Source organism: Talpa occidentalis, unplaced genomic scaffold, assembly GCF_014898055.3.
Source record: "Talpa occidentalis isolate TD23 unplaced genomic scaffold, MPIMG_talOcc4v2.1 talOcc4.5, whole genome shotgun sequence".
Taxonomy (NCBI): domain Eukaryota; kingdom Metazoa; phylum Chordata; class Mammalia; order Eulipotyphla; family Talpidae; genus Talpa; species Talpa occidentalis.
This window is the reverse complement of record NW_023604861.1, coordinates 60574870-60601593: the sequence shown is the minus strand read 5'-3', so window position 1 is coordinate 60601593 and position 26724 is coordinate 60574870. Positions and strand designations below refer to the sequence as shown.

Below are 26724 nucleotides of genomic sequence, written 5' to 3'. Positions count from 1 at the left end.
CAATCAAAAAGGTAGACTAGCTGCGCTTCTCTTTCTGGTTTAATATATTTCTGTGTCAGGAAAGTGTGTAGAGGGTTCCTTTGGAGGGCAACTGTGAGAAAAACACAAGATGTGGTTTGGTAGAGGAGGGCGGAGGAGGAGAGACATGGTTTTCCTTTCTCTGTACTTTTCCACCACCAGAAACTTTCATTGTTTCTCAGCAACACCCAGGTGTCGCCACACAGACCTCCCTCCCTTTGCCAGCAAATGCTGGGCTTAGGTGACAGAGGAACCGAGTGGGACTCTCAGGCCCTGGCGACATGTCGTCCTAGGAGTGTCATGAAGAAGCCCCAGCTCTGCTCGCCAAGTACCCTGCTTGCCTGGGGACCCGCAAACTGAGTTTGCACATAAGTACCGTCTCCTGGTGGGGTCCTGGCCCTCCTGAGGCTGAAACTGCTTTCTTAGCATATGGATTGAGGAGGAAAGCAGCTTCTTCACCAAAAGCAGTTTCACGCCTCCCATTTACTGCTCTCTTCAAATTTTCAAAGGAAGTGCAGAGACAAGGGTTTTTTTCCTTCTATTATACTTTTCCAAGAATTAGTCCTTTTCCTGCATTCTGACTTCCTCTAAATGCACTCACACTAACACCATCTGTATACAAATACCACACACACACACGCACTACACACAGATATACCACACACACTAATACACACTAACACGCACATTACACCCACATACACACTACACACACTCATACACACCACCCACCCACATCACACACACGCACTATGTGCATGCTATGTGTACACATGTGCACACATACACAAACCAAATGCTACATGCATACACTATACACACCACATGCAGGTGCCACACACCGTACATACATATAATTTATACACACACACTGAAACACCACACTTACACTATGTACATGCTCACACCACACACATACATCCCTCCTTTGACATATTATAGCTAAGGTAATGTTTTCTTTATTTATTCATTCAAAAATTATTAGGACTCCATCAAGTGCCTGAATGTGTTCTAGATTCTAGAGATACCAAGGTGAACAAAAGAAAACTAGGTCTGCCCTCAGGGAGAGTACTTTTTATGGGGGTGGGGAAGAAGACCATATATGCAGGTCAATGTCATAATGTCCAGTTATGATAATGCTGTGAAATGAAGGAAAGCAAGGTTTGGACAGTAGGGAACAGATCTTGCTGGTGGGGGACACATATAAGGTAAGCAGGGGAGGTTGCACCCCAGGAGATGTGAAAAGTGTATGTGTGAATTTTTCCAGTTTCCAAACTTTACCTCTTTAAATGCCCCCCCAATTTTTTATTCTAATTTTGATCAAAATTATTTAAAATGCACTATATACCTCTGCCTTATAATATAAGAATCCGGCAAGGTTGAGTCTTTTCTTGTAGACTCAGAATCTTTTTTAGGAGCACTATATAGTGCCCTGGGCTAGAATATAGGCCCACATTTCTCAAATCGAGCCACCAGGGCAGCAGAACCTGCATCCCTGAGAACTTGTTAGAAATGTACTTTCTCGGGTCCCAACCCATACCCACTGAATCAGAAACTCTAGGAGTAGAGCCAAGCAAGCAGTGTTTTAACAAGCCCCCCATGTAATTCTGATGCCTACTCAGTTTAAGGCTGCTCTAGGTTTGCTTGTGGAAGCCAGTAGCAGCTTCGTCCAGCCCCCAAAGGCTGCTTGGCTCTTTGCAGAGAGAGTGCCTGTCCCGTTTGTGTAAGCTCTGTCTCAAGGAGCATCCTCAGTACTTACTCCTTGTGGCTGTCATCGGGATGATTCTGCCTAATTTGTATTCCCTTCCAATTTGCTGCCTCTAATCCGCTCTGTACTGAGAAACCAGATCATCATCTATAACTTCATTATACAGAAAGTAAATTCCAGGACTAAATTACAGGGCTGCTGGAGCCTAATAGTAAATGAGTCTTTTGCTCTAAGAGAACGCAGGCTGTGGAATCAGGCTGAACATTTCTGTCCAGATGGGGATTCTGCCAGCCGCTCTATTTCCATTGTGCAACAGGGAAATGAAGTAACCACAGGATGGGGACTGAGACCACTGTGCCCACTGTGAGACAGACCTGAGCTAAAATGCCACGGATCTCCTGGCCTCCACAAGCAACTCCTCTGACAGGTAGACCACAGTGATGCTTTGTGTCTTCTGGAACTGGTGTCAGTTCTGACTTCGCGTAATCTCAGAACACTGATCATTTTCTTCTCTCCAGTGCACAGTAACTCTGGTAAAAGCCAAATGTCCATTTGGAGAAAGCTGGGATAAAGATTAATAGTATAAGTGTTTATAGTGTAGCGGGGTCGTTCCTCGAGAGTGACCTGGCCTCCTCCTCTACTACCGCATAGTCTTGGCAGAATAAAAATTGCCTGTGCCAAGGACACGCTCAACAGTTGTCAGTTCTTTTCTCCTTGGCTGGGAGATATGGGGAAGAAATTAACCTATGTGACTTTTTTGCACAAGCCATTGCTTTCGAGGAAGATTTGCTCAATCTTAACCCTTTTAAAAACAGACAGCTTTTCAAATATTTTTGAGATATAACATTCCTTACAACTCACTCTTTCAAGTGCACTGTTTAATGATTTTGAGAATATTCACAGAAGTATCCTTCACCACAATCAATTTTAAGATATTTTTATCATCCTAAAAAGAAGCCCTGTATCCCTTAGCCATCAGGTACACACATCTCCTGCCCTCCTGCAAAACCTCGTTATTTCCCCAAGCTGTGGGCAATCACTAATCTATTTCTATCTTCATAGATGTACCTATTCTGGACATTTCATATGAATAGAGCATACAATATGTGTTCCTTTGTGCCGGGGACCAGCCTCCGGCAAAATGTCGTGTCAGGGTTCCTGAAAGGATGAGACAGCGGCGAATACGAATGATCTGAAACTTAGGGGCTGAGGGGAAGGGGATGAGGTAGAATGAGGAGACACTGACACTTGGTGAGGTGCTAGTATCTTCTGCCCGAAAGGCTCAGCAGGTTCTTTATTTATACATTTTTTGCAAGCATTGAGATTACATTATCATGTGCATAGAAACAAAGCAGAAACAATCAGTGCATCTCTTTTTCTATGGGCTTTTGACCACTACATGCTCTCAGCAAGAAGGCAACCTTCAAGGCTAATAAAAAACTAAGCCTTACACTAGAACTCATTGTTTCAACCAAACAATAACCTAAGCCAGTAGATAGCCACCAGTACATCCCTATTAGCCAAAGCCTAAGCAAAAAAAGACTTTTCTTATTCTCATGGCCTTCACACCAGGGGCTGGCTGCTACTCAGCTATCAGAACTTTCTCTACCTAGAAACTTCTTAACTCAAATAGTTTCATTTAAAAACTTTCCCAAGAAACTGCAAGGGAAGGCAAAAAAGAACTTACAATAATAGTTGTATTGTAATGCTTGTCAGGCATGTTTAATAAACCATCTCCCATTGTCAAGTGGGCCAAACTGTTTAATAATTAATTTCTAAACAAACAATATTTCATGCTATTTACTTACAATATGCTGATACATATAATTTATTGCCTAATATACTTTCTGATAAATTTTTCTCTCTCTATGTCCATGAACAAAAAGCAAAGGGATGCCATATCTTCAGCCCCATGGTGTGAGGCCCTTTGTCTTTGCTGCTTGTCAGTATCCTATCTGGCTGGAGCAACAAGGCCTCCTGCAGCACCTTTGAGACTGCTGTCTTTCACTTAGCATCATGTTTTCAAAGATCATCTTTGTATATCAGGTATTAGTGCTTTAATTCTTTTCATAATTAAATAATATTCCATTATATGGTAGAGTGTCCCATTTTCTTTATCAGCTGATGAATTTGAGTTGTTTTTACTTTTTTTGGGCATTAAGAATAATGCTACTAAGAACATTTATGTATAAGTTTTTTTCATTTGTTATAGACGAAAGTTTGTGTTCCTTCCAAATTCTCCCGCTGAAGTCCCAGCTCCCTATGCAATGTTATGGAGAGTGAGGTCTTTGGTAGTAATTAGGTCAAGAGGGTGAAGCCTTTGTGAATGGTATTAATGCCCTTAAAAAAGAGGAGGAGGTCAGAGCTGTGCTTTCTGTCTCTCAGTCTCTGTCTGTCCTTCTCTCTGATTCTCTCTCCTGTCTTTGTGAGAACACACTAAGAAGGCGCTCTCTGTAAACCAGAAGAGGGCTCTCCTCAGACACAGACCATGCTGGAACCTGATCTCAGACTTCTAGCCCCCAGAACTTTGAGCAATAAATATGTCTATTATTTAATTTACCTCATTTGTGGTATTTTTATGTTGTCTGAGCTTGTGCTTTGGGTGTCATATTAATAATCATTGCCTAGGGGCCTCCCTGGCGGCACAGGCAGTTAAGCGCAGCACTGTGAAGCTGTCCGCAGCCTCTGCAGTGCCAGTTCAATCCCTGCCAGCCTTGGAGCAACCCACATGGCATGGCAGACCTCTCCTGTCTCACCCACTGCTCCCCTCAGCAGTGTGTTTTGGTCTTTCTGCCTGTTCTGTTCCCTGCTCTGTCTCTGGTGAATCCTCTCACCCTCCCACACATCTGGACTGTACCCGGCTCTTGTATAAATAAAATAAATCTTAAAAAAAAAAATCATTGCCTAGTCCAAGTTTACAGATTAATCCCTAGGTTTTCCTCTAAAAGTATTATAGTTTTTAAGTCTTACATTTGCCCTTTGATCCTTTGAGTTAGTCTTTGTTAGTGATGATGTAAAATAAAGGTTCAACTTGATTCTTTTCCATGTGACTATCCAATAGGCCCAGTGCCATCATTTTGGAAAGACTACTCTCTCCACTGAATTGTCTTGTCATCCTTGTCAAAAATCAATTGATCTACCTATTTTATTGTGTATAATTTTTTTACCTAATACAATTTTACTGAGATGGTAAAACACACATGAGATGGTAAAACACACACACACACACCCGACAAAACAGACACACTGAACAAAGTCAAACAGTGTAGAATATTCACCTAATTCTGGATGGCAGCAGAGAATGGCCTTCACCCTATGTTAATAGTTTCCACTGTCTCTCCGTATACACCCAACAATTTGCCCTTCAGCTTGCTACTTGGCATCATGTACTAAAAAGATTTCACCCTATCTAAAGCAAACAAAACAGATCCCTGAGAAGATACTAGCCCTCGATAATTAGAGATCTTATATTTGCCACAATTTAACAAGTTTTGTCTCTTCTAAGGCTAAGACTTTTGACCAATCTGGGAGAATCCACTAAATTTATTTTTCTTGTAAAATATAAAAAATGTTGAGGATAAGGCTGTTTTTCTGCAAGGGTCAAGGCATCTGTTTCCAAGCTGCAGTTCAATTGCTAGCTCTCAGCATTGCTCCCCACTAAATTAATCTCAGTTCAGGGAAATTGCTCTATCAGGTAGAGTCTCACATTATTCAACCTAAGATGATATTCATTGTGTAAGCTGGGTCCATTCAGAAGGTCTCATATATGGCATACAAGTCAGTTCTGATTATGGGATACTCTACTTTATTATGGTTCGAAACCGAATGTCATGTTCATTTGCTCCTTATCGAACACCTACTACATGCAAAACACCATATGTGTATTGTGGGAAGGTGAGGTATGAGAATTTCCATTGAAAGGCATCGTGCTCACTGTAATGGAGTTTATAATTCAGCAGAACCTTGCCAGATCTGAGTATTCAAGGAAGCATGAATTGTTAAAATAATTATGGATTTCTATTAGATAATAAAATCTAGATCATTCTCAGATTCAATAATTCACTTGAAGGACTCACAGAAATCATCATTGTTTATAATCATGGTTCTATTCTATTGTGGTGAAATGACACAGATTATGATATACTTCAGAATAAAGATGGATAGATGGAATCCAGGAGAGGCCAGGCACAAGCTGGACATTGCTTCATTCCCCACGCAACAATGCATGACAGTACACGTGAAGTATTATTATAAGAGAAACCCACCTAAGCCTTGGTTTTCAGTTTTTCTTGTGGTTCACTATCATGTAGACCTGACTAACTGCCAGCATGGTGGTTGACCTGATTCCACTCCCTCCAGAGATCAAGCTGATAACCTTGAACAAGAAAAGAGAAATTTGAATTGGGACAAATGTCAATGTCTTAGATTGTCCTTTCAGTGATACCTATAGCTTTTTCCACTAAAGACAGACTCTGTTGAGTGACTTTATTCCTTGGAAAGCTAAGTCCCAAGACCCTTGGATCCTAGACCCTTGGGTAAACACAAATACTTTTATCAGGTAGAATATTCTAATGACTTAGAGATTCTCTCCTGAGAGCTGAGCTAGGATCAAGCCTTTGAAATGTGCAGGGTTTAGGCAACCCACATTTGCTAAACTAATCCTTTATTGAGAAATCCTTTTTATTAAAAAAAAATCAAAATTTACAGGTAAGTCATCTCTTCCTATGTCAAGAGCATCTTTACAAATGTCATGTTAACCTGGGCGCTCTAGCTAAAAGTCCATGATAGTGTGTGTGAGGACCCTATTTCTCAGAAAAGCTTCCAGATCCCTCAGGGAGAAGGAAGAAAAAGAAAGTAAAAAAGCACAATTAGGGTTAGAATAACATTACATGTACTTCCCAAAGAATTCTTAGAACCTAGAGATTACATTCTATTTTAGTCCAAATAAATTATGGGAAATTCTAAACTAAAATGTTTTTCTTATGAAAAGTAGACAATTTCAAGAGACACTTGACTTCAAGCCAGACACAAGTCCGGGATGGCTTGTGCTAGTTCCTCTGGGATCACAGGGGAAGACAGTGTGAAGTTGAAATTCTATATCAGATAGAACTGGGTTTGAGTCTGGCTTTATCACTTCTTAGTGACTATAGTAGGTTGAGTTGTGTGTCTCCTACCCAGGAGAAAAAACAACAGCTTTGTACATTCAAGACCTAACCCTGGTACCCATGAATGTGTCCTTATTTAGACATAGCATTTACAGTGGGGCATAAATCCAATAACCAGTATTCTTCTTTTTTTAAAGATTTTATTTGTTTATTTTTGAATAGAAGAACTGGAGTGTAAGCCAGAGGTGGGGAGTTGAGAGGATTCACCAGAGACAGAGTGGGGAGCAGAACAGGCAGATGTACTGAAATACACTTTTTTTTAATAAATTATTTTATTTTATATAATTCTTACATCATTTTTCATTTTTGCATAATGTATGCATTTTCATTTTGGTTATAGTCCCCATACAATTCCCACCCCCTTTTTCTGACCCTAATCTCTCTTCTCCTCCCCCTGCCCCTCACTGTAGTGTGTCTCTGGTCTATAGTTGCTTGTTCATTTTGATTTTTACTTTATCGCAATTAGTCTTTCTCCTGGTCCCTTATTTAGGTTTTCTAAATTCCTGCTATGAGTGAGACCATTTGGTATTTTTCTTTTTCTTTATGGTTTATTTTGCTGAGCATGATCCCTTGCAACTCCATTCATGTTGCTTCAAATTACATGAGTTTATCTTTTTTGATTACTGAGTAAATACTCCATTGTGTATATGTACCACATCTTCTTGATCCAGTCATCTATTTCTGGACATTTGGGTTGTTTCCATAGCTTAGCTATTGTAAATAGTGCTGCTATAAACATAGGGGTGCAGGTGCCCTTTTGAATTAATGTTTCTGTGTCCTTTGGGTAAATACCTAGGAGTGGAATTGCTGGATCATATGGAAGTTCTATCTTTAGTAGGTTGAGAAATCTCCACACAGCTCTCCATAGTGGTTGGACCAGTTTGCACTCCCACCAGCAGCGCAGGAGAGTTCCTTTTTCTCCACATCCTCACCAACATTTGTTGTTGCTAGTTTTTTTTTTTTTTTAATATGTGCCATTCTCACTGGTGTAAGATGGTATCTCATTGTGGTTTTGATTTGCATTTCCCTGATTACAAGTGATGTTGAACATTTTTTCATATGCCTTTTGGCCATTTGCATGAAATACACTTTTTGAGGGGAGCAGCAGGTGAGACGGGAGGGAGCAGTCTGCTGCACCATTATGTGGGTGAGCTTCCTGGCTGGGAATTGATTTCAGGTAGCAGTGGTGATAATGCTGAGATTTAACCCCTGGGTTACCAGGGAGGCCCAATAATTGGTATTCTTATAAGAGAAAGGATAGGGAGATATTTCACATCCACAGAGACACACGGAGAGGCATGTGGAGGTGGTGGCAGAGATTTGGAGTAATATAGCTTCAAGCCAAGTATTTTCAGGGCTGTTGTCACCAGAAGCCAGGAGGAGGCAAGGAAACTTCCCTCCCCAGACACTCCAGTCTGCTGACAACTTGATTTAAGACTTCTGGCTTCAAGAACTGTGACAGATGCATTTCTGTTGTTTTAAACCAAGTTTGTAGTAATTTTTTTTTGGTCAGTGTTAGAAATTAATACAGCAGTGACCTTGCATCATTTCCTGAATTTATCTGGTCCCTAGTTTTCTCACTTACAAAAATGGTAATACCCACACTTGAGAAGGTTAAATTAGGCAATGTGTACATGAAAGGAAGAAGTCTTTCTAATTTGAAATTTCTGTTTCCTAGACGTTTTCAAATGCTTTGTCAACATACTACTTTCAGGGATACCAAACTATGGCTTTATGTTTTATTGATATTATGACTATGAATTCAATAGAGGATGAAACTCAGATTCTATGAAATCTTGCTTGAGCAAAAGAGTGAGCAAAGGTGTAAAAGAGTAGAGAAGAGAAATGTAAATTGGGACAAATATCAACTTCCTAGATTCTCCTTTTAGAGATACCTGTCTCCTTCCACTAAAGACAGTCCTTGCTAAACAACTTCATTCCTTGGGAAGGTAAGCCCCAAGGCGGCAGGGGGGGGGGGGTTGGGGAGCCCAGAGTGGGAGGCTGTGTGAGCTGCCCTCACAATGTCCCTGCTTGGTAGTGAACATAATCATTGTTTCTTTCTTCTGGATCCTCAGTGCTGATGTGCTTTGAAACAAAATGTCAGAGGGCCCTGAGGACAAGGACTAGGTTCTTAACAGCAAAAATTACTTCCAAAAAGGACTGTTGCTGCAGGATCCCAGAATCTCCATGACTTACATGTGTAATTCTGCCCTTCAGGTGTGTTGACATGCCATAGTCTACAAGTCTGGAAGAGCAGTCTCTGGTATATGTGACAGGATCTATCTGATGCAGTGACCCGGGACCACTTGTCCCTATCCCTAGAGGGACTCACAAAAGAAGTCCCGACTCATTCATTCAAGATAATAAAATTCCGTATTTATCAGAAAGAGAGAGATAGGAACTTCTTAGATGTCTATTCTGCTAGGAACAATGTTAGTTGTATTTACATACATTTTCTCATTTAATCCTCATTAGATTAAATTGGAGAGATCCGAGCTTAAATTGGATATGGGAGATGTGGCCTGAAGAAGAATTGACCCAAGATTTCAGTCTTCATAAACCACTGGGAGGAGGATTATCTGCCCTTCTAAAGGCTTTTGTTAAGGAATCACAGTTCTATCCCCACAGAATAACTCTTTTATTTTCCTTCATTTCTTTCAAATATTTACTAACAAATTATTACTAAATATTACCACTACACATATTTACTAAACTTTCTGTGTGTCTGCTTTAAGTGGATGAAACAGTCATGAATACTCCTTTGTGGGTATAAGATTATATTCTATTTTAGGGAGAAAGAAGACATAATAAATACATAGTGTGTGAAAGGATGCTAATTAGGCAAGATGGGTTAAAAAAAAAGAAGAGTAAGAAGGTTTGGGGTGTGGGGCCTGTATACCATCATTGGAAAAGGGCACCTAAGCAGAGACTTGAAGCAAGCAAGGGAGTAGCCATGTCAGTATCTGCTTTCCCAGGCAGAGGCAGAGACCTTGTGGTGGGAGCAGCTCGATGTGTGTAAGGAATAGCAAGGAGGCTATTGGTAGTGTGGTGTCAACAAGGGGAGCACAAAAGGAGGGAGGTGAGAGGGCTAGGTAGGACAAGGAGACTATGGAGGAGTTTGCCAGCTACTATGAGGGCTTTGACATGGAGGTCATGCCAGGGTTTTGAATGGATGAGTGATATGATTGGAATCAACTTTTAAAAGAATCATTTTTGGGCCTATGTTGATATAGACTGTAGAGACTTACTTAATCTATAAATCTAACTAATTTATAAATCTAATACATCTATTTATTTTTTTAGACCTGCTATAACAAATTATCACAAACTGGGCCTCTTAGAGAAAAAGAAATTTATTCTCTAATAGTTCTGGAGGCTAGAAGTCCAAGATCAAGGGGTAATCAGGACCATGCTCCCTTTAAAGGCTCTATAGATTAATTCTTCCTGGTCTTTTACAATTTCTGGTAGTTGTTGGCTTACATTGGTGCTCCCTGGTAACCTAACTCAAATTTCTGCCTCCATTTTCACATGATCTTCTTCCTTGTATCTCTGTATCTCCAAATCTCTCTCTCCTCTGAGAGCAACAGTCGTTGTATTAGGATCCTGACCCAATTTGACCTTGTCTTAACTTTACTTCTAGGAAGACTCTATTTCTAAATAAGGTCATATTTGCAGTTACTATATGTTAGGACTTAGACAAACCTGTTCTAGAGACACAATGAAACTTGTAACAAGGGTCAAGGGTGGAAGTAGGAACTGCAGCTCAGAAGTAGCAGTAATAATCCAAGTGAGAGGTATTAGGTTGTGAATTGTAAGTGGTTCTGAGTTGTAATAGAATAGTGAGAAGTGACCAACTTGGGGCATATTTTGATATCAGAGCCAATAGTATTTCGTACTATTGGAAATAAAAAGAAATAAAAAGAAATAAATAAAAATAAAAATAAAAATAAATAAATAAACATAAAAAAGAGAGGCATCAGGATACCTGAGCACTTGGAATGTTAGGGTTGGCATTTGATTAAAATGTGGAAGACTGTGGAAAGAGCACATTTGAGATGTGAAGACTAGATGCTCAATTTTAGACATATTTAAGACAGCTTTTAGATACCCAAGTGAAGATGTCGAGGAGATTGCTGATTATACAAATATGTATATTTTCTATATTGATATATGCTTATATAGATTGTGTGGTATCTATAAAAATCTATATAAATTAGCATAACCCTCAAAGTCATAGGAAATTAATATGACAAAGAAACTTGCTCACTTTGGGTTAGACAAATATATTGAACTCCTACTATCTGCCAGATTTATATAAAATAAAGAGCTTATAAAACAAAAAGTTTTATTTTAATATTTATAATAACCCTTTGAGATTGGTACTGTCACTAGTCCTGGAAAGAGAGGAGAAAACCTAATTTTACAGTGATTAGGTAACTCACCTAGAAACATTCAGCTTCCAAGTGGGACAGCAGAGATCAAACCTATGTTTGTCTGATAATAGATGCCAATGCTGGACACTGTACTATTTAACTCCTCAAGTATCTATATTCATCATACAGAACTGTTCATCCACAGAACTGAAGGACTTCTCAGATACAATATATTTCTCAAATTATCGCCAGTTTCCTTCAGTTTTATGTCAGTCACAACCATCACAATTCTGCTTGTTATTCTCATTTCTGACAGTGTGCCTGTATTTTGCTTTGTGAGTTTAAATAATTGTGTATTCAGGAAGGAATATTTACTAAACCTGTAACATGAGCATCCTTCACCCTTCAACTTCAGCCATTGACTATGGCTACTTGGGCCTAAATGGCCAGAGATGTGACCTCTAATCTGGTCATGCTGTTTGTTCTCATGGTATTTCCACAACTGGATGGCAGGTGTAAGATCTGTAGGCAAGACCAAAGTCTTTTGGCCTGGGGCATGGCTCCACAATCTTTGGAGACAATAAAATGCAGCTGCAAATGTTTACCCAGCACCTCCTGGTCTACTCACTCCTGACACACCAGTCCCAGGTCATTTTAAACATTACACCCTCCATCTACTCCAGGACCTATTGTGCACAGACTTTGATGAGTTTCTCTGTCTGACTTTGACTACTGGCTTACCTTCATTCAAATCTCAGTTTTGATTGTTCACTTAGTGTTGCCAGTAGAAAATTCTTCCTTTCCCTCCACTCTTACTCTGATCCTCATTCTGTGTCCCATGCTTTTAAAGATGATAATTACTGTGATAACAATAACCAACTTTGATTAAGCATTTATGATATTCCAGGCACTGCTCAGGCTTTGCATATGATTACCTTTCTAAGGTTTACAACAACTCAATCAGAGTAGATACCAACCTTTTATCAGGAAAGGATTTTTGTACAAGAGATCACACGATTTCCCCACGCTTATACAACATGGGAGTGCTAGGACTTGAACTCAGGCACTCTCTCCCCATCTCCAATCCCATAAAAAATGTCTTCTCTGTAGCTGAAATTATAACAGAAACGAGCACATATGTCAATACTTTTCTCTATTATTCCACTCTAATTTAGATAAGGTGACTCTAGGCAAATTAAACTATATTCTGGCTGTTGCAGATATCAGCTCTGTTTTCCTTCCCTTCCTCTTACTTTTTCTCCCTTCCTTCCTTTTGAATAATAGACTTGGAACAAAGTGGTAGTCCTACAAAGGTGGGGGGGGGTCATACCATGGGTATTTTGAGACTTTTCTTATTTATTAATGTGGGTCTGTATTGCTATGAACTTTCTTTTTAATACTGCTTTTGTTGCATCCTATAGGATCTGATAACTAGTTTCTTCATTTTTGTTGGTCTCCAGATAATTTGTTATTTCTCCATTGGTTTAGTCATTGACCCAGGAGTTATCCATAAGCATTTTATTTAGTCTGCACACTTCTGTTTTTTTTCTAATTTTCTCTTTACATTTGATTTCTAGATTCATACCATTGTGATCGGAAAAGATGTTTGATATGATTTTAATCTTCATATGTTTATTAAAGCTTTTTTGTGTCTCTGCATATGATCTATTCCTGGAAAATGTTCATGTGCACTTGAGAATATTGAGTCTTCATTTCTTTTGTGATGGAAAGTTCTGTATAAGCTTATTAAGACCATCTAATCTATTACTTCGCTTACGTCATTATTTCCTTGTTTACTTTCTATTTGGATGGTCTGTCCACAAAGAAAGTGGTATGTTGATAGCCCCCACTATTACTGTGTTGCTGTCAATGTCTGCTTTTGATCTGTTTTAACTATTTTATATATTTAAGTATACTTGTGTTAGGTATGGAAATACTGATGATAATTACATCTTCTTGATGGATTGTACCCTTGATCATTATATAGTACCTGTTTTTGTCACTAGTTACCTTTTTTGGCTGAAAGTCTAATTTATCAGATATGAGAAAATAAGTTTCTGCTTTTTATTTTGTGTTATTAGCCGAAATATTTTGCTCCAAACTTTCAATTTACATTTATATTGGTTTATAGATCTGTATGCGTAATACAGAAGGATCATTCTTACCAAACTGCCACTCTCTGTCTTGATTGATGAGTTCACACCATTACTTTTGATTTCAATTATTCTTTTTCTAGTTACTTTAAAAATAAGGTTAAACTGTTTATTTGAAGCTTTTCCAAAAAAAAAACTTTTCTAATAATTTTGCCCAACTGATCTTATCAAACTTTGCTATGCATAGCTCATTATTTTTTGATATCTCAGTCATATTACATAACTATGTAGGCATATTTGTCTTAGAACAGTCACATTTTGGGATCTGTGGCATTCCTATTCATTTCAAATTTCCATCTCAAAAATCATTCAGCGCTCTTCCCCTTCCCCATTCTTTTAGTATCAATAGACCTACCTTAGTTCATGGGGGTTGTAAGGTTAAATATGGCTACACATGTATGTAAGAGTTGGTTTGAATCCCTCAGCAAGATCATCTTTGATTTAATAGACAGTCTTCTAGACCACGTGGCTCTGTGAATTGTACTGACTTTCTCCTCCCCCCACCCCATTGGCCCTGTCTACACCAAAGGTGGTCCATTCCATGGCCTCTTGTTCCTGAGATTCTCCTTTCCTATAGGTTGACTATCTTTGATTTGGTGTAAGTAACATGACACAAGCCTAGTTGTTTTCATTAGAGTCTTTGAACTATATGAAATATATACATGTTTTTCTTGTCAAATGGTAGATATAAGATGTTCCACTGTTGAAACCTCTTTCTACCTTTTTAGCTTCCTACAGTTTTTCTTCCCCTTACTCAAGTACCAGGAGTAGATTAAATATCAATTAGATAAGTTGATGTTCAACTCGAGAATAAAATGCAATTCTCCACTTCTTGTAGTCTCTCCAAATCTTGATAACTGATTCTTTCAAATCTGATACTTTCCCTTGGTTTTGGAGAATGGGAGGAAATAGTTTCTTTTCATGAACATTATAATAGTCAGGAACTCAAAGACTCCTTTACCTCTTGAGTTTCTTCTTATGATGAATTGAGGGAGGTGGAGGGGGGAATTAAAATTGGCTCTGAATTGGTGCTTTTCTTAGGCTCTAAGGTAGCTAGCTAAACCCAACTGCTTGTAGCGCTCTGAATGTGGGGTTGTTAATATATCTGAATAATTCCAGGATCACAGGAAAAAATATCACTTTATGTTCTGCTACATACATTGGATATTTTAGTAATTTAGAGTAAAATTTATACATTATTTTTTCAGCAATAAAGGAACACCTAATTAAGATAGGTGTGCTTATTGTGAGATCAAGTATCCATTCTTCCCTTCCTCCCTGCTAGCAGAAACATGGCTTTATTCATGAAAAAATCTCCTCCTTTTCCCCTCCATCATTATTTTTCTGGGTCATTTATAAGTAAGACAAAGACATGGTATCTCTGTACTGTTAAATATTTCAATGTTGTAAATAGAGAGAATGTTCTTATATAAACACAATTATCAAAACCAGGAAGTTAACACTGATATAGTATTATTATATACTCTACAAATCTTATACATATTTTATCTTAATATACTTGGCCTAATAGTATACTTTACAACAGAAGAAAATTCAAGACTGTATGTTATGTTCAGTTGTAATGTTGTTTTATTTGCCTTTAATCTACAAATGTTCAGTGACTATCTTATATTTCATAACATTGAATTTTTTTAGAAGTATGAGCCAATGAGTTTGTAGACTGTTCCTCAGTTTGAGTTAGGAAGCTGTTTCCTGGTGATCAGATTTAAATTATGCACACTGGTGGGCAATGATACTTAGTTCTCAGTACACCAGCAAACACCTATTGCATAGGCCCATTATTGGCAGAGAATTCAATTTCTAACATTCATATTACAAAATCAACTGCTCCTGGCCCCTGATCCTTTTTACCATACTCAGAATTCCCCATATTCAAGTTTTTGTGCTGTTTTCTCTGAAGGGCTATGCACCTCCATTTCCCTTATGCAGAAAGCTGTTAATCAGTTTCTAACAGAGAGCTAATACTAATACTTGTCTCGTAAAGCCAGGCCTGTTGCTACCCAATTATTTTGGGGGGAATTGCCTGGTTCCCCACAACTCTACTCACAGTTCAGAAGATGACCCATGATTAGTTTGCATGCTAAAAGCTAGGTTTCTGGTGATTGCTCCTAAATAATTTTCAAAGTGGGATTTTAGCACCTACCTTTCACTTTTAGGAATTGAAAATTTATAGTCAGAATTGATTTTTCATTTCTAAAGTATATATTTTCTAAATCAATATTACTGATGAACATAGATGCAAAATCCTGAACAAAACCTTAGCAAACTGAATACAACCACACATTAGAAGAATCATACATCATGACCAAGTGGGATTATCCCAGGCATGCAAGGATGGTTCAACATATGCAAGTCAATTGATGTAATTTACCACATTAATAAAAGGAGAAATGAAAATAGTATTATCATATCAATAGACACAGAGAAAACATTTGACAAGATTCAACATACTTTTTTTTTTAAGATTCAACATACATTTATGATAAAAACTCTCAATAAAATGGGGATGGAAGAATAGCAACATAATAAAGTCTACATATGACAAACTCACAGATAATATCATGCTCAATAGTGAAAAACTGAAAGTTTTTCATCTAAGATGAGGTATAAGGAAAAGATATTCACTCTGACCACTATTATGCAACATAGTGTTGGAAGTCATAATTAGAGAAATTAGGCAGGAGAAAGATACAAAAGGAATCCAACTTAGAAAAGAGGGAAAACTATCACCATTTGTAGATAACATAATAATATGATGTCATATAATAATAATATACTGAAGACACCACTAAAAAATTACTAGAAATAAAAAATCGACATAGTGAAGTAATGGGCTACAAAATCAATATACAAAAATATTTTGTGTTTCTTTGTACCACAAACTCCAAGAGAAAGAAATCAAGAAAACAATCCCATTTATAATTACATAAAAAAAATTAAGTATCTATGAATAAAGTTAACAATTTCTCTTGGATATATACCTAGAAATGGGATTATTGCATCTAGGATAATTTAATTTTTTGTGGAACAGCCAAATTGGTTTTGACAGTAATTGTACCAGTTTGTATTCCTGCCAACAATGTATGAGTGTTCAGATTTCCCTACCTCTTCACCAACACTTGTTATTATCTGTTTTTTGTATGTGTAATTCTAGCCATCATGTGGGTATGAAGTGTAATCTCATTGTGACTGTTAGCATTTTTTAACACAATATAATCACACACATTAGAAATGCAGTTTACTATAAATTACCCCTGTGAATAATCTTTGGGAGAATCTTACCCATTTACTCATTCACCATGCAGCTGCTAAGTAGACTGGAGAACACAGGAAGAGCGAACAAGGCAAACCAGTCTGGCCCTCATGAAACTTCAGTAAAGACACTAAAGAAACATGAAACAATGAATAAAATGGCTGCATACTATAATGAGACTCTGAAGGACATAAATGAGAGCTGAAGAAAAGAATGTGATGTGTGTAGGTGTAGGTATATTAGCATGGTTTTCTAGGGAAACAGAACCAAAGGATTGTGCATATATATATAGACATTCATTTTAAGGAATCGACTCCTTAATACTTGTGGAGGCTTGGTAAATCCAAAATCTTATGGGGCAGGTAGTCCTTTGAAGAACCTGGAAAAGCCAATGGTGCAGATGAAGTCTGAATGCCATCTGCTGGCAGAATTCTGTCTTGCTGAGGGGAAGTCCGCCTCTTCTATTCAGGCACTTAACTGGATGTGGTCACCCATCTTGGAGAGGTCAATCTGCTTTACTCAATGTCTACTGATTTAAATGTAAATCTCACCCCAAAACATTCATAGATACATCCAGATAGTGTCTACCTACATATCTGGGAATTATGCCCAACCAAGGTGACACACAAAATTAACCATCAGACAGAGTATCCACAGTAGATAGGTGATTGGGAAGGCTGTTGTGGGCAGGTAATATTTGAAGTGAGTCCTAAAGGATGGGAAGAAATCAGGCATGTAAAAAACCATGAGAATATTCCATGCAGAGGATATTAGTTTCAGTGTCACCTTCTCTCAAGCTGGATTTTTATTTCTTCTGTCATGTGCTTTCAAGGTCAGTAAATAACTAAAGGGGAATAACATCTAGTCCCTTGGCAGAACTGGAGTAATGGCATCAAGTGACAAAGAGTCAATCAATCCCTTTTCCATTCCAAAACTAATCGGCTGGTTTCCAAAGTAAAGGATTTGGTCCATTTCCAAGCTGACACCAATGCAGACTTCTAAGAAAAACAATGGGGAAAAAAAGGAGAAAACTCAGACATTCTGGACTTTAAGGACACACTTAGTAATTCTCTTGTAAATTTAAAAGCACCAATTATACTTGCTTGGTAGGGATCCAACCTATTTCTAACAAGGCAGAAGCTGTTCTCACAGTGAAAAATTTCCCAGATCTAGACCCCTCCTAGTAAGAAAGTGGATCACTTTTCACCTGGCATTTGTTGCCATCCTGCACTGCTCCTCGAGCAATGTTTAGGACACCTGACCATGGATTTGCCATACTTCTATCTTCTGAGTTTCAGAGATCAAGATATCAAGATCAAAACAAAAGTAAATGCTATCAAGCACATGTCCCGTCTTACTGGCAGCCCATATTTGAAGGTGCACAATTCTTTTCCCATGATAGTGACCAGAACACCAGGCATGCTGCTTTTTTCACTGTTGACTTTGTACTTTCTAGTCTACAGATTTTCTTCTCCCTCAGGCGAGGGGCTGATGGATATTATAAGTGAAGTGGGGTAATTGTTATCTTTTCTGGTACATCAACGTAGTAAAATTGTGTGTCTTTTTTTTAGTTCCCTGCTTTAAATTTCTCTCTCTTTCACCCTCTCTCTCTCTCTCTCTATCCCTCCCTCTCTCTCTGCCTCTCCCCCTCCCTCTCCCTCTCCATCTCCACCCCTCTCTCCCCCCAGAACATCTCTGTGGAAGTATAAAATGCTTTGTATTGTTTTTTTCCCCAACCTACGGTTTTCCTTTCAGCTCTCCTCTCTAGAATGAGAAAGGCACTATCTTCTTTTCCTCAGGCTACCAGCTGACTCTTTCATTCCAGTAACTTAACTTTCACTGGTAAATTTATTCCCCAGTCAGACTGGAACAGCTTCCAAAATTGGTTCTAAAGTCAAAGAGAATTTTATAGTTTGAAAATACTTGTGAGAGGAATTTAAATTCTGGAAAAATCTTTAGGTAGGCAGATGAGTCATAGGAAATAAATTCTCTTGTTGAATGCTAACTCCTTCTAAGAATAAACTAAAACCAAAATGGAAGACATGAGACCACTTTAACTTTCCTGAAATAAAAAGAATAATAGCTGGCCTATATAAAACTTACTATGTGCAGATGTGCTCTCAGACTTTACAAATATTAATCTAATCAATCCTCCCACAGTCTTGGAATGTAGATGCTATTACCTCTATTTTCAGATAAGAAAACTAAGTCACAAAGAGCTTAGGAAACTTGCTCAAGGAAGTGGTAGAAGGGCAGAGAGTTGCTTAAGGTCCACTACATGAAAGTCTTAAAATAAGTATCAAACGATTGCTTAGCTTACCCCCTCAACCCAGAAATCGATTTGAGAGGGTTCACACTGTTGTAGAGCAACCCCGATACAAAACGGGGTGCCTGACTGTGGGTCCTCACCCGCGCGCTTAAAAGGACTTATCAATGCTCTACTGCAGGCACACGTGAAAGGTTAATAAAAGGTTTATTTACAAGGGAAAGGGAAATGAGGAAATGTACAGCTCTGGGAGAAAAGTGGGAGACAAAGTTTTAAATGAGTCCTACCCAATCCGCCGATCAGGAATCCCAAAATGGCGCTCTGAGAGCTGGCCGCCAGCCAGGAGCGGTGAAGCCAGGAGGCAAGTGATCGCGAGCCAGAGAGAGAGCAAGGCCCACGTGTTTGGTTTTTATATCCAACCTGGCTGCCCAACTCCACCCTCAGGTCCCAGCCACCCTCCCCTTGGTGGTGATGGGATTTGTCTTTCCCAATGTCCTGATGGCTTTAGTCTGGAGTGGGGGTGGAGTCCACAAAGCCTGTATGAGATTATCTCAGGACATCCTTTCCCCCTAACAACACCACCCTTGTTATGGTGACTCTGAATTAGGTATTTCTGTGCTGCCTGAATAATGCCCCTGTCCTAAGGCAGGAGGCCTGTTGGCATAGCTATGGCAATTTGTTCCCTCTTCTGTGACAGGGTTCAGTCAGAGCCACGGAAGCATGTGGACCCACCCCCAGTCCTCTGCAAAAAAGCAAACCTCCATTCTCAAACATTGCTAAGGCAAGGTCTCCCACTGTGTCGTGTAAAATAATCACTGGCCTGCCCTGGAAGTGCGGGTGCTGACTTAGGAGGGCACGTGAAGGTCAATTCTGTCTTCTAAGCCCCCAGATGACGTTGATGCAGCTTGTCTATCAGACTAAGAATCAAGACAGAAAACTGGCTGCTTGATTACAATTAACTGTGGGTTTCCTGCTAAGGGAAGTTTCCTCCCAAGTTAGCCCTATATTTGAACATGTATGACCTAGTTCTCATTTAATTTCTCTGTATTTATTCACTTGAGTAGACATTTTCCATCTAGGAGGGTGTTATGGACTGAATTGTGAGCCCCACCCCCAAATTTATCAACTGAAGTCCTACTACCCCTGTACTTCAAAATGTGACTTTAAAGAGATGATTAAATTAAAATGTGGCTCTAAGGGTGGACCCTAACCCAATTTAATGATTGTCCCTGTAAGGAGAGGAAATGTGGATACACAGGCAGCAGATTGGTGTGCACACAAAAGAAAGACCACAGGGCCTTCCTGGTGATGCAGGGGCCAAGCACCACACTATGAAACAATCCACAGCCTCTGAAGCATGAGTTCTATCCCCTGGCCAGCCTGGGAGCAACCCACATGGCGCAGCAGACCTCTCCTGTCTCGCTCGCTGCTCCCCTCAGCAGTGTATTTCAGTCAGTCTGCCTGTTCTGTTCTCCACTCTGTCTCTGGTGGATCCTCTCACCCCTGACATCACTGGCCTGTACTCCAGCTCTTGTGTGCATAAATAAATAAATCTTTTTAAAAATTAAAACAAAAACAAAAGAAAGACCACATGAAGCCGCAGCAGGAAAGAAAGCTTCAGAGAAACGAAATCTGCCGACCTCTTTCCAGCACCCAGATCTGTGAGCAAATAAATGTCTGTGGTATTTTGTTAGGGCAGCCCTAGAAAACTAGTAATAGGGTGACCATTACCTGAAATCCCTTTCTCCCTTGCTGGAGGAAACCGCCATTGGGCAAGTGTTGGGAAGCATCTCCCAATAGGGGTTAGGACAAGTGGCTGCCTTTGTTGCCCCTCAGCAACTCCGGAAGGGGCTTATGGCCCAAACTTGGCCACAGTGGGCTTCTCCACAGACTTTGAGTTTGGAGCAAGGGCAGCTCAGAATCTTCTGGGTATGGTGACCCCCTTTGTCCAGAGGCCCCATGGCAGTGAAGGAGGCCAGTATCAGGTAGTGGTTCAGTCACTGAAGTGGTCCCAGGGCGGTGTAAAATGCCAGCAGCAGTGGCAGTGGTGCCTCAAGTAAGCTGTCCTAAAGCTTGACCCAGATGGGGTCAGAGACGACACACTTTTCTGTCCTTGTCTTTCTTCCAATTCTAGTTGGCTGCCCTTTCTGGTAATTCTCCCAGCTCCCCAGGGGTTTTCTGATAGATTTCTTTTCTGTATAAGCCAGCTAACACAGGTTTCTATTTTTTTGCTCTCAAGACATTTGAGGGCTATAGTCACAAAGATTTTGAGTAAATGACCTTGCTTTCTGGCTTAAACATTCTTCACCTGGAATTCTTTTTACTTATTCTATTTCTCTCCTATCACACACAGCGAAATGAGGTTTTCTCTCTTTTCTGTCTTTATTATATCCTAATAGATTCTGGGATTGTATTGACTTCTACAGGCTGCCTGAGAGCAATCAGTTTCATCATTCTAGCCCTGGGGTGCGGATGTATGCTTAGACAGCAAGTCTGCACCCTAAACTTCTGTCTTCAATCCAGTGTCTCATTGCTGTCCCTCATAGAAATGTGTCTGCACTGAAAACTAAGAGGAAAATGTACCAGATTTTTCTTTACTGAAGTGTCCACAAAGCTTTTTATCTTGGGGCATGGCAGAGGCATGGATGGGAACCCTGGAGTTAGAGCATATCTCCCCATTTGTACCAATACCCAGGTGCCTAGTTAATTTCCAGCCCTTACTCCTATGCTTTCCTGTATCTTCATCGCCCATGTATAGGTCTGAAGACAGCACTAAAGGGGATGCAAACAACAGAAAAAAACTTTCACAGAAAACTAAGATATTGGGGAATGAACAGTGAGTGTTGCTTCTTATTTCTCTAGTAGATTATGGAGATACACATATTCTTCACATCTTCACTAAAATCTGCCAAACAACCCAACCCTCAAGACCTTCATTATTCCTGAAGGGAAGTGAGAAGTGGCAGAGGAGGTATATGGGGGCAATTGCTCCTGGGGATGTGGCAATGACCAGCAAAGAGAGCTGGGGCAGATGAAGGCTAGAAACGACATGGGGCTAATGGGACTTGAACCTTAGTGAGATACTCCCTGGGAATTCATGGAAATATATTGTGGGCAGGAGAAGGAACTTTACTTAGGATGTGGCCCCACATTACTAACCAGGAACAGGACTCAGTGAAACTTGAATCACAGAAGAATTAGGGAAAATACAGGCAAAATTGGGTTCTGCCCAACTTTTGGAAGCTAATAGCCCAAAGTCTATCCACAGACAGTGAGTAGCCATTAACCTTACTTGTTTAATGAGATGAGTGATGTTTTATCTTGTGAGGCCCAAGTGATTGGATTATAGCCTCCATTAGCTTTCTGGGAAATTGAAAATCACTAAAAGAATATCGTTTCTATCTTAATGGACTCCTAAGGGCGGAGGTTTTTAGGTCAGAGATTATGAATCCATGAAGGTGGGGAAAGTATTATCCCCCATGTCCTGTTCTACAGGCCAGCCAGTCATTCCTGGGCCACACCAGACCCATGTGTGATGGGCAGCTAGCATGGCCACATGAACTTTTGGAATTTTTTTTGTTGTTTTTGTTTGTGTTTGTTTTTGTTGGTGGAGCCAGAGATCCAGTAAGACCTTAAGAGACAATGGGATAAATAAAAGATCTAAAAACACCCTCCAATTAAAGATACAAAACTGAGAGAACAAAATATGATTGAATGTTGCAAAAATATTTGTGGGTTGTAATTGCTGTTTTGGGGCTTCTGGGAAAAGATTGAAATGCCACATTTAAAGCATTTACCATTAGATTCATCAACAAATGTGAGGATGAATTAAAGGAAATATTGTTGCTGAGAAAGGTAAGATAGCAGGTAATTGTCCTTCTATCTTGACATTCTATAATCATGGTAATATTTGTTGCTTTGGTGTTTAGATGAATCCCTCTGTATATACGTACTCAAGGTTTTGGCCCTCAAAATGAGCCAAATCAGTGGCTTAAGAGGTTGCTGAGGATCCTATAAGAGAAGCCTATGTTATAGTACACTGTTAATGAATAAATCTAGGAGCTTTGACAACAGTATTGTAGGTAAAGAGGAGTGGAGTGAAAAGGACAAAAGTGGGCCTCCCCTGGTGGCGCCGGCGGTTGAGCGCAGCGCTGTGAAGCTGTCTGCAGCCTCTGCAGTGCCAGTTTGATCCCCGCTGGCCTCGGAGAAACCCACATGGCAAGCAGACCTCACCCGTCTCGCCCGCTGCTCCCCTCAGCAGTGTATTTCATCAGCCTGCCTGTTCTGGTCCCCACTCTGTCTCTGGTGAATCCTCTTACCCCCCTGTGCATCTGGCCTGTACCCCTGGTTCTTATATAAAATAAATAAAATCTTTTTGAAAAAGAAAAGGACAAAAGTGTAGAGCTAGAAGGTGCAGGTTCAATGTCTATTGACAAGATGTACCTTTTCAGTTAATTTCTGGACATGATGGAAATGGGCAGAGAGCATTGCTTTATTCCTACCTAGTCTAACACATTTTCTTGCCTTGTTTCTCAAAACGAAACTCAGTTTTGAAAAACTAAAAGATTTTTCTAATTTATCTGCATCAAAGGGAAGGAACTCGACTTACCAGGGAAATGTGATGTCCATCGAAGAACTGTCATAAGTTAAAGTAAATTCAAGTAGTAGGATTGTTTGATTTTTTTTTTCACCCAGTTTTGGCTGTTAGAGTGTGGGCATGATAAAGGCTGAAAGATTTCATTGGGGTTGGAGTTTTGCCAGGTGACTGCAACAGCAGGAGAGAAGCAGGGAACCAAGGATATTTGTAGGAAAGGAGCTAAAGGACTGAACCAGGGGCACTAATTTGGAGAAGGAGATTTGAGAGTGGCTTCTTGCCTACTGTGTGTGCCCATGAGCACACATGTGTGCATATATCTACTGGGGAGAGGGGTCTTGTTAGCTTAAGGTGTAACTAGAGTAGGGGTACTTGGATGAGTCGTCAGGTAAAGAGGTGGTGGCAATGGAAGATGGGCAGGATGTTTAAAATAGAGATTTGGAGATGGTGTGATTTATGGTAAAGGGTGGAGGCTGAGTGTGGGGGCCCAGACAGGTGAGGTGGGATAGAGAAAGTGACCAAGAAACCAAAAGCCTCAAGTTCTGTTCCTTTCTTCTACCACCAGATGTCAAGTATTGGACTCTACATTCAACCAGTGCTTGTAGTTGCTGACTGTTGGGAAGAGGCCAGCTACAAAAGGGAACAAGGAGTAGGAATAGGATTTAATATGTGTGTAGATGGAGAAAGGAAAATAAGAGAGGTGAGAGCAGTTTCTAGATGAGTACCCATCCCCTGGGGCTGCCTGGAATGATTCCATTTGTGGGAATTTAATACATCTTAATGGAGCAATCTGAGGTCCATGGGAAGAATATTCAACTCAACTCAATTTGACCAACAGTTATTAAGTCTTTAGAATGGCAGGCTATGCACTGGGAGTACCTAAGAAAGCTTATAATTTAGTTGGAAAGAGGGTATAAGCCATCCATAAAAGTACCTGGAAGTTTCTGCTAAGTGCCAATAAATAGCTTTTCCTGCTGTTATCAGTGAAGTGAATTTCTTAAAAAATCTGTTTGAAAGTGTAGAGTCTTTGGAAGGCCTATTTTAATAGAATATGGAGCAGAGACTAAGGAGACCACAAAGCAGAAGCTGCCAAACTGAGAGAGCTGGATTGTTTGTTTGATAATTGTCTTTTTCCCTTCTTATTCAAAGGCACTACATTCTCCAGACCGAACAGTTATTACCGTTATTTTCCCTGTGTATAATATTTCCTGCTCATTCTTTATAAATTTATGTCATGTTGCCTTTTCTCAAAATCTCTCTCATATCCTGTCTTATTAGTCTTGATTTTTGAGAGAAACAGTACCAACACACACGACATGCATGAATGCATGCATTGAGAGAGAGAGAAAGTGGTTTAAGGAATTGACTCATGCAAATGTGGGGCTGGCAAGTTAAAATATAACAGCAACAACACAGGAAAACTGGTAGATGGGAAATTCCAGTTGATGTAGTCTTGAGGTCAAATTTCATAAAGTTGACGGTTCAGGCAGGGTTTCTATGTTGCTGCTCCAAGAATTCCTTCTGGGCCTCCCTGGTGGCGCAAGGCTTAAGCACAGCACTATGAAGCTATTTGCAGCCACTGTAGCATGAATTCGATCCCTGGCCCGGGAGCTACCCACACAGCATAGCAGACCTCTCCTGACTTGCCTGCTGCTCCCCTCAGCAGTGCATTTCAGTCAATCTGCCTATTCTGTTCCCCACTCTGTCTCTAGTGAATCCTCTCACTCCCCTACCTCTGGCCTGTACCCCAGTTCTTGTATACATAAATACATAAATCTTAAAAAAAAGAATCCCTTCTAATTTGGGGAACCTCAGTCTTTCTCTTAAGGCTTTCAACTGTTTGGATGAGAGCCACCCCACATAATGGAGTAATTTGCTTTACTCAAATATACATATTTAAATGTTAATATCATTTTAAAACATATCTTCACAGAAACATCTAGACTGGTATTTGACCAAACAACTGGTCCCCTTAGCCCAGCCAAAGTGACACACAAAGCTAGCCATCCCACCTTCCTACAAGATAATCAACTTTAAAGGACTTAATTCATCCATTTCCTCTGTGAAACTTTCCTGTTCTCCTGGAGTATAGTTGTTGTATGTCTTATCTGAGCACCTCGATTACTAGTAGGTTCTATTTCTGATCCATACTTCTTTCCTTTCTGAAAACTTGGCAAATACTGTGTGTTGTCCAATCCTTGGATGGGTGCTTCGCATGTATTAACTCACCTTCCAGATCGGCCCCACCTTGCTGCTACATTGTTACTGTCATTTCACAAGAAGCAAAATCGTTCAGAGAGGGTAAGTCACAGCACACGGACATAGAGTTGGAAAAGAGGACGCGGGATGAGAGGGGCCCAGGATGGCCTCTGGCTCCACAGAGAGCTCTCCAATTCCTGAGATTCCCTCTGCCCTGAAGTTTTCCCCCTGCCTGGGCACTTGGTCCTCTCCCAGAGCCAGTTTCTGTCCCACCACCTCTAGGAAGCCATTCTGATGTGCTCTTCCTCAGGAAGACCAGCTGCCGACACCAGTCAGGCAGTGGTGTGGGTATGCCTGGACTGAGGAGGAGTGAAACGGATGGCCAGCTGCTGCTTCCTTACAGTGGGTTAGCCCTGGCCCAGGCCTGTGGCCAATTTAGAAAATAACTGATTATAATTTTCATACCCAGCAGGATTGTCTTCCCCAGAGAGACTCCTTTAGGTGCTAGGGGACCATTGGGCGACCACGACTTCCCCAGGTCCACCGGCCCAAGGGCTCACAAGTGTTTGCCTCTCGTCTCTCTTGACCAGGTAGTGACCCCTCGGTGGGTAGGACCCATGTCTTGATTGTTTCTGTATGTGCCTGGCCCAGAGACTGGCATAGGCCTCCCTAAAGTTTGTTGAACAAAATAGATGGAATGAAGGAAGGGAGCGATTGGATGTATTTTTTGAAGTCGGTGAGATTATTTCATTCCTTTCTTTGTCCATACAACGTACATTCTTTGGCACCTAGAATGAGTCAGCCATGGTACAGTGGGGCTACAAAGACACCTAAGATGTTCTGATTATGATCCCTAAGGAGAAACTCATTTATTCTTTTTTACCCCTTTCCACAGAGTGGGAAAACAACAGCCTGTTTCCTCAAGCTGGTGCCTGAACATACCCTATTAGGTTTCCTGAGGTTTCATCCTTCCA

At 40.2% G+C, this 26724-nt stretch overlaps 1 protein-coding gene across 9 annotated transcripts in view; it reads left to right on the top strand.

Moving 5' to 3' along the window:
* Positions 1-1192: 1192 nt before the first annotated feature.
* The window catches only part of CYSLTR2 (cysteinyl leukotriene receptor 2), a 76097-nt gene continuing 50565 nt past the window's right edge, over positions 1193-26724 (top strand). For 2 of the 9 annotated variants that reach the window (XM_054701497.1, XM_054701494.1), the window contains exons 1-4: positions 1197-1226; positions 1961-2153; positions 3613-3772; positions 21716-21793. The gene's annotated coding sequence lies outside the window, so the exon portion shown is untranslated. Of the gene's footprint in view, positions 1227-1960; positions 2154-2238; positions 2260-3612; positions 3779-21715; positions 21794-24143; positions 24252-26724 lie in introns of those variants that run through there. The other 7 variants (XM_054701495.1, XM_054701498.1, XM_054701496.1 and 4 more) reach the window with 7 other exon arrangements.